Genomic DNA, 8439 nt, shown 5'->3' with positions numbered 1-8439 from the left:
GCTTTTTAGCATTGTACAAGTCCGAAGATTCGGAGTCCTTTCTAATGTATTTTTTAAAAACTTTCCTTGCCATCATGGTTCTGACTCCACTAGGGTGTCGAAGACTTTTTAGCAATACTGGTTTGGGCGCAAGCGTTTTCAATCACATTATTAATAGTAACAGTACTTGCCTTAACTTCTGACCCAACATTCTATGTAGTTTTGAGTTTACTCAGCGACTTGTTTTGTAATAATTCCTTCAACGATGTCATGTATGTTACCTGATCTGAGTTCTCAGGAAGTCTTTCTATCCTATGACAATAATGCGTTTCGAAGGACAGAGTATTTCAAAGTGTATGGCCCGATGATCCGACATTGTTAGTCAGCGACCCTCTATTTCACCATATTCTGTGTCATTGCGCCTAAGCACAGGGTTATGCTAATAACTTCTGATAACTTCTGCGTCAACGAAGTTAGGTTCAGGGGGTAACTGTTTACAACCATCAGATTGTATTTTTTAACAAACTCGAGTAGTGACTCCTTTCTGTTGTTACTATCGCTGCTACCCCACACATTGTTGTGTGCGTTCGCATCGCATCCCATGACGATTTCTAAGCCTTTTCGTCCTACAATACTCCATCAGTCTGATTACCTTCTGACTGGCAGGTAGTTCAGTAGAGTCGTATGGCAGATAGGCCGACACCACGATTAAGGTGTCTACATCGCTCTCTACTATCAAAGTAGTAAAATCTGGTGAGCATAGGTGTGGCAATTGAATTTAGTATATCCCCTTCATATTACCTATGATACGACGCTTGTGCCATTTATATCATATGTCCAAAATATATCAAAAGGATTCATTTGATGTAGTAATTCGTTTTACAAACTAACAAGTTCATTTATGATTTTATACTGAATTGCTGCGGTGGTTTTGTATTATTATATTCGAAGGATACTTTCTGAATATAATAGCCGTTATTTTCTCTTTCAGAGTAGTAAAAAAATACTCGCAACTTACGAAAAAAAATATGAAGCAACAACAATGCTCTTTAAATCTTCAGAATTACGGTTTACTCGTAATTTTACGACTTAAGTTTCAGTGCAGCCAAATTCAAAAATCAGTCTATTGTAAATGTTCACTGGAAATATGTTTCAAAATTTTAGTCATTCGTTAAAATCATATGAGCATTTCATTTACTAATAAATTCAAATTCATAAATAAATTAATAAATTTGAATATTGCAGACAGAAATGCTTACCATCACCCTTCAAATACTTATTTTGTTTTCTTTTATTTAAATTAATTAATGTTTAGTGTTTACAATTTTTATAATTCATATGTTATTATACACAACACAACAAGAAACATATGTTTTTAAAAAAAAGCATTTAACATATTTTAAAAGTGATGCCAATTTGTTTTAACCAGACTTAATGTTATTTTTTTTACAAGTTTGAAAGAAAAAATTACGGCTATTTTCGTTTACATATGATTTTTGACATATGATTGCAATATTCGTTGGAATTTCCAATAAAGGTTCACAATAGTTGGCTTTTTGCGTTGGTAGCACTTTTTTTTACTGGACAAAGTATTTGGCTACATCACAACTACTTGCCTAAATAGAGCAAGTAGTGTTGTTGCTTTGCGTGCATATAAGCGAGTATAGGCAAGCAACTGACTGTTTTTTGCTACACTCGCTAGCTGCTGAAAGCAACTATTGTTGCATAAATAATTGCACTGAAATTGCTAATAATTATGCAAGAGGTTGAAAACCCGAACTGTTAACTAAAACATAGTAGAAGCTAATTGAGGTTCCAAAAACGGCAGGGTCTACGTCCCAGATCAAGTTCGACATCTCTCAAAAGGACTTCACAAGCTGGTCCTAGCGGGTTACAACAATAACAAGAAAAACTCATTGAATTTCATCGATTAAGTTAAGATTGAGTTAAGAGAAAGTAAAAAAAAAACATTATTATATTATAGTTCAGAATAAATCAAATTCATTTCAACGTTTGCCACAAATTGATAAGATTTATTCTGAAATCCTGACATACATCTGTTTTTTATTAAGACAAGAAAGGAGTTTGCACGAACATTAATTTTAATATATAATATACCAAAAAACAGTAGTAGTAAAATTTATTATAAAAATGAAGTTTGTATAGAAAACTTAACATCAAGCACATAAAGCACATATGCCCTCACATGCGGGTATGAGAGTATTTATGGTACAAGAAAGGTGCAAAAACATTAGCAACATTAGCAACATCAACATAAATAGTTGAAGCTTCCATGTATGTTGCTATTACTGGCGGAAGCATTTAACTATTTTCAATGGTAAAAAATTTTAAATAGAAAAAGAAAAGAAAACGTTACTATAATACTTAGCATATAGCAGGGAAACCATACATAAGGTATGAACTATCTCTCACTAACATATTTAACTTTAAGTATATATTATTAAGTAAGGCTGTTGGTGATGTCGTTGATGTTGTGGCTCCATAAGTGACAACATAAAAATAATTTACTGGAATAGCTCAACTCAACTCAACTCATCAGTGTGGCATATGAAAAACAACGGCATTAAAAACAGATTTCTGACAAAACAGACTGCGAGTGCAGCATCAGCATCAGCAGCAGCCAACAGTGGAGACCATTTTGTTTAAGGAAAGAAAGGATGGCGGCAATTCTACAGATTATTACTTTATATATATTTATATCCTTTTTACTTCGCTTGCAGTTTTTGCATAAATTTCTTTGAGCATCAGTCTGCTTTTTCCATTCGCTTCCCTTTTTTTATTTATACTTTGTTTTTCATGATAAATAATTTTTTAGGATTTCACATTGTGTTGCGAAAATATGTGCAGAAATATGAGAAAAAAATGCGACAGAATCCTTAAAAAATGCATTCATAATTACGCGTGTGCATTTTTAATTAAGTTTACTGGGACAACTGCAACATACGCTGTCAGGAATCACGAAATACTCGTACATTTCAGTAAGTCATGCCAAACATAAATTACAAAAACAAAACAACAACATACACTCCAATAAAAATATTAAGCATATACCATATATAAAAAGATATTACACTACAACAATTGATTACCAATAAGATTCCATCTATAACAATTAAACCTTATTAGCACATGTACCTTCTGCTCAAAAAGTATCCGGATTTTAATGTTTGTTAACTACTCTTTAACTAAAAGACCTTTTTCAAAAAAATTTTTTTTTGTTATGTTGGTACATAACATATGGTACAAATTTTGACATATGGTACAAATTTGAGCGCCATCTGTCAATTAGTTTGCTTACAGCAGCTGTTAATATGAGACTACCTCAAGTGCATTTAGCGGTTTTTTCTATGGAAAATTCATGTTGTACCAAACACGGCACCACTGCCATCGCTCAGACACCATATTCGTCAATGGATCTGGATCCGTGCGACTTTTTCCTAATCCCGAAATTCAAATTGCCCCTTCGTGGTAAGCGTTTTGAGTCGATTGAATCGGTAAAAGAGAATTTGCTGAAGGAACTAAAAGCCATACCTCCACGGGCCTACGAAAAGGGTATGGAAGATTGGTTTAAGCGTTGGCATATGTGTATCGCTTCAGAAGAAGCATATTTTGAAGGAGATAAAATAAATTTGGAATAAAATTTAAATTTGTGTGTTTTATTTACAAAATCCGAGTACGTTTTGAGCAGAAGGTACATACTGACTTTTTATGAATTTCGTTTTGAAAATGACTAAAAGTTACTGAAAGTTATGAAATTCAATAAAATAATAATTTCTATAAGCGTAAAAGAATTAAAATCATAATCAAAAAGTTTCGGAAATTACTTTTAGTTGATGCTTTCCAATATTAGCACAAGATGGCGTTTCCATACAAAAGTCGACACATCGGGCATTAACTTTCTCTCTCAATTTTAGCGCCATAGCCACACTGCATGAGTACATCTGCATATTTTGGAGAATTTGCCAAAATACGTTTAGATATATATTAAAAATAACGATCGATATAAAAAAGTAGCCATTATTATATGTTAACCGTGAAATGAACGAAGTGCTTTATGAACTTCGCGAATAGATTTATTTTTTTCAAAGTAAATTTCCAAAATTTGGAAGTGTTAAACGGTTCATGATGAATTACTAAAACATACTGAACGAAAATGTCTGCACAGTTTGACATTCTAAGCTGTCAAACCATAGTTATCGATATGGATACTTCTCCTTCATCTAAACAAATACCCGATGTTATTGCAGATATATATACATAGATATATGTAGATATATTCTGTTGCAGAATCAGAGTTCAATTCAAAAAATTTTATACAATTCAGTTATAATTCCTACTACTATATTTTTTTTTTTTTGTATGCCTAAAATAGTCATCTTCAGTGTGACACTTGAACCCACTTAAACCACCTCTAGGAAATGAATAGAGAAAATTTTCAAAGCAATGTGGAAACTTCATTCCAATCATTAGGGGAGAGAAACATGAACAAGAGGCTTAATACCTAGTGGACTAGGCTTCTTGCTACTAGGTGGGTCCTGCTCCTATATTTTTTTTTTTTGTATGTCTATAAATAGTCATCCTCAGTGTAACACTTGAACCCACTTAAACCACCTCTAGGAAATGAATGGAGAAAATTTTCAAACCAATGTGGAAACTTCATTCCAATCATTAGGGGAGAGAGACATGAGCAAGAGGCTTAATACCTAGTGGACTAGGCTTCTTGCTACTAGGTGGGTCCTGCTACTAGTGACGATAATTGAATCTCTTAGTTATTAAAGTGACAAGACCCCTTTGACAGCTTTGTGCGAAATTTTCGATTTGTATCACCTGATTTACAAAACGCGGCATAAAATCCTAGTGATAATAGATCATTAAGTTTATAAGAAGAAACAGACATTTTGTTTAGAAACCATTACAATCAAATTTTCCATTCTCTTAGTTGAAGTCTTTTAATCAATTTCCATTACTTTTAACTTTAATTATATTCTTAGTAATTTGACGCAACATTTATTTGAGAGTATTGCTCTTAATTTTTTATTCACTGTGATGTATGTAATTTTAAGATATTTTTAATGTATATCGTACTTGCAGTTAGATATACATTGAAAAGACCTTAAAATTCTTATAAAGAAATTTAATTTTTTTTTTTGGGTGTATAATTACATAATACATACCGTATATTTAATTTTTTAATATAAAAAAATTTATTCGTTTATACTATTTAAATATGTGCATATATTTCATTCATAAGTTGGGTTTTTTTTCTTCAATAATTTCACAGTGTTATGACAGAACTTAGATATGTTTTTGCACTTTCCTACAATTCAGACACTTTTTGAAATAAGTCATAGAGCAGAAAATATAATTACAGGTATAAAAAATTTTTTTTTGAAAATTCATTTTTTACAAGGATAAAATAGAAATTATCTATAATATAAATTTTATTTAAAAGTCACATTGATAAGCATTTGGTCAATGCTACGCGACACTCCTCATCGTACCATTGGTTTCATCGCAGGGGATGTTGGAAACCAAAGACATCTTCCGAAGTTGTGCGTAGAGAGTGAGACATATGTGTCCATTGGCTACCGGCATTATCAGAACGGAAGAATTAATTCTTTAATCAGCTAGAGAGCTAACCGGCAAAGACTTTGGCAGTCTCCCGTAATCGCAGCTTACCAACGTCAAGTTCTTGCTGTGCACAGGAGCATACATTGTTGGCGGTACAAACCGAATTCGTACCTTGGCTGCGATAAAATAGTGATCAGCGAAATCAGTTAGTTTCAGACCGTTGTTGAAGGTTGATTCATGAAGACTGAATTATCCGACAGTTACGCTGAAGATTTATTCTCTTTCAACTTTTGCGTTAAAATTCCTTAAATTTACTGAAGGCTTCCGCCAGTTGAATAGAGGCAACTTTTTTATAGAGAGTCCGAATATTCCAGGTGCACACCCATAAATCAACGTTGCCTTGTGTACTGACAAAACAAAAGTCAGTTTAAATTTTATAATTGTTATTACAAATTAAATTTTATATATATATTTTATTTATATATATTCATACAAATATATTTATATATATATATGTATTTTATATATACATTACATATTCAATTAATGCGGTTTTTCGAACAGTAGTGAACTACCACAACAAAAATTCAATTTATATTATTTTAATTAATAGAATTTTTGTCTGACCATATAGCTGTTCCGATTATTGCCAAATACCCATCAGCAGTGATCTTGGAATTATTTCTTATATTTAATTATTCGTAAATAATTTTTTGTAGACTGCAAGTACTAGGGATTGAACTCGTGCCCTGACAAATTTGAAGCTCTCAGAGTCAGCGCTTCTTAACCAACTGAACCAAAGCCGTACTTGACTTTTATGTTTGCACATTTTTCTGGAGTTTTGTTACTTTGCTTTGAAAGTTTTATTAACAAATTCATTTGCTGCGTTTATATTAGAAAGAAATCATAAACCAGCTGTAGAATAAAAAAATTAATTAATTATATTTGTACTGTTTTTACTTGTTAAATTTCAATACTATTCTGTTTATATTCAATTAATAAAACTATTATATTGTTGAATGAAATCTTTTTCAGTACTTTTGTTTACAGCTTATTTCAAACAAATTTTAGTAACTTGCCTTTTCGGAAAATTTATTTTTAAGGGTTGGATTCGATATTTTTCGCCTTAATAGAAATTGATTTATTTATAAAGAGCTCCGTCATTTGAAATGTCGTTGTGTGGTAAATTAGTGGCCTTAAGGCTTAGTTAGTCGGTGCTTACCGTAAGAACTTAAGCGAACTTAAGTTAAAGCGGAATGCACAACCAACCACACTTGTGTTTTTGATAGCAACTAAGGCGAACTTTGTTTATTTGGTTCCTATTAAATACACAGATGTGGTTGGTTATGCATTTCACTTTGGCTTAAGTTCGCTTAAGTTCTCACGTTACGTACCAACTAACTTACTCTTGAGCCTTAACTAAGCCTTTAATGTGCAAAACTGCCTAAATGAGACAGTGTGAATGTGCTATAGTAGTTATCTATAAAAGAAAATCTTTTGTTTATTTGATCATTTTTCATTTATATGCTTTGTGTATGAACTATAATTACAATATATTATTATGACATCCATCTTGCCTTATAATATATAAAAATATTGTAAAAATTTTATAAGTAGTATATATTTCATTATAGCAAAACCATTTAAATTTTTTAGTAAATATTTAATAATGATGTGTGAAGGATATTCAAGCTTAGACAAAGCCGACAAGCTTATTTTCTATTTGTTTTTGTTAGTTTTCTATTTAAATAGTTATCCTGTACACCGAAAATTCTGTTATATCAAATAATCAGAATATAGCAAAATAAAAAACTTTTACACAGAAGACTAATTTTTGCAAACTCAACTTAATTGGCGAAAAATGCTATAAATCTCACATCAATATTTGGCCAACAAAAATGGAAAATTCGACAAAACACTTCAATATTATTAGAAGAAGAACTTTTGCATCATTAAAAATATGAAGACGATTTAATAAATGTGCTTTACCAAGCCAACGGACGCAGTTAAATAAACCAGAATGGTTTTCAGCTCGAACTCGATTTTATAGACACGAATGAAGTATCTCTCTATAAACGTTATATGATGAGTATATTTAACAGCACCAACTGCAACAGTAGAGCATGGTGTGGACAGCAGACGGCTATGTATTATGTTCACATAAAAGGCAAAGTATATCTAAACATTATTATAAAAGTTGGCCAAAGGATACAGACACAGGCTCAGGCTCAGACAGTAGCAGAGGCAAAAGCGAACGCAGCTAGCTAAAGACTAAGGTATTGTGTTAAACTGTAAGTCGATATATACTTTTCTATCTATGAATGTTTGTCTATACAAACAGTTTTGCAGCCTTAATGCAAGCACTTGTGCAACTGGAACAGTTATAAACATTATACGGCAAATATACAACACACATACACTGTATACATATTTAAAGTTATAGCATAGAAGACACTGCTTGTTTGGTGGGCAATACCACTGAAATTCCCCTGAAAGCAATTTACAAAAGTTTTTCCATCAAATATTCGCTGTCAGTATAAATTTCTTCCTTGGAATAGCCCCTACAGCTTATTTGTTGCTGCCTCACTACTATAATAGTTGAGGGCCCAACAATAACAACAAAAACAATAAGGTGGCTAAAATATGATTTATGAATGCCTGAAAAATGTTGAATGAAGCGAATTGTTTGCTCCAAAAATTATACACACTTCACTCCAGTACATTTTTTTGTTTGTAAGTGATTTCGTGTTTGGACTTTACAAAATTCATTCCTGCGACTATGGATGTGTTTATATGTTTGGGTGTTTGGATATTTGGATGTTTGCATGTGACCATTAGAGTTTCCACTTCATGGGTAAGTCTACTTTA

Source organism: Teleopsis dalmanni, chromosome X (assembly GCF_002237135.1).
Source record: "Teleopsis dalmanni isolate 2A chromosome X, ASM223713v2, whole genome shotgun sequence".
In the NCBI taxonomy this organism is placed as follows: Eukaryota; Metazoa; Arthropoda; class Insecta; order Diptera; family Diopsidae; genus Teleopsis; species Teleopsis dalmanni.
Note: the sequence above shows the minus strand (reverse complement) of the source record.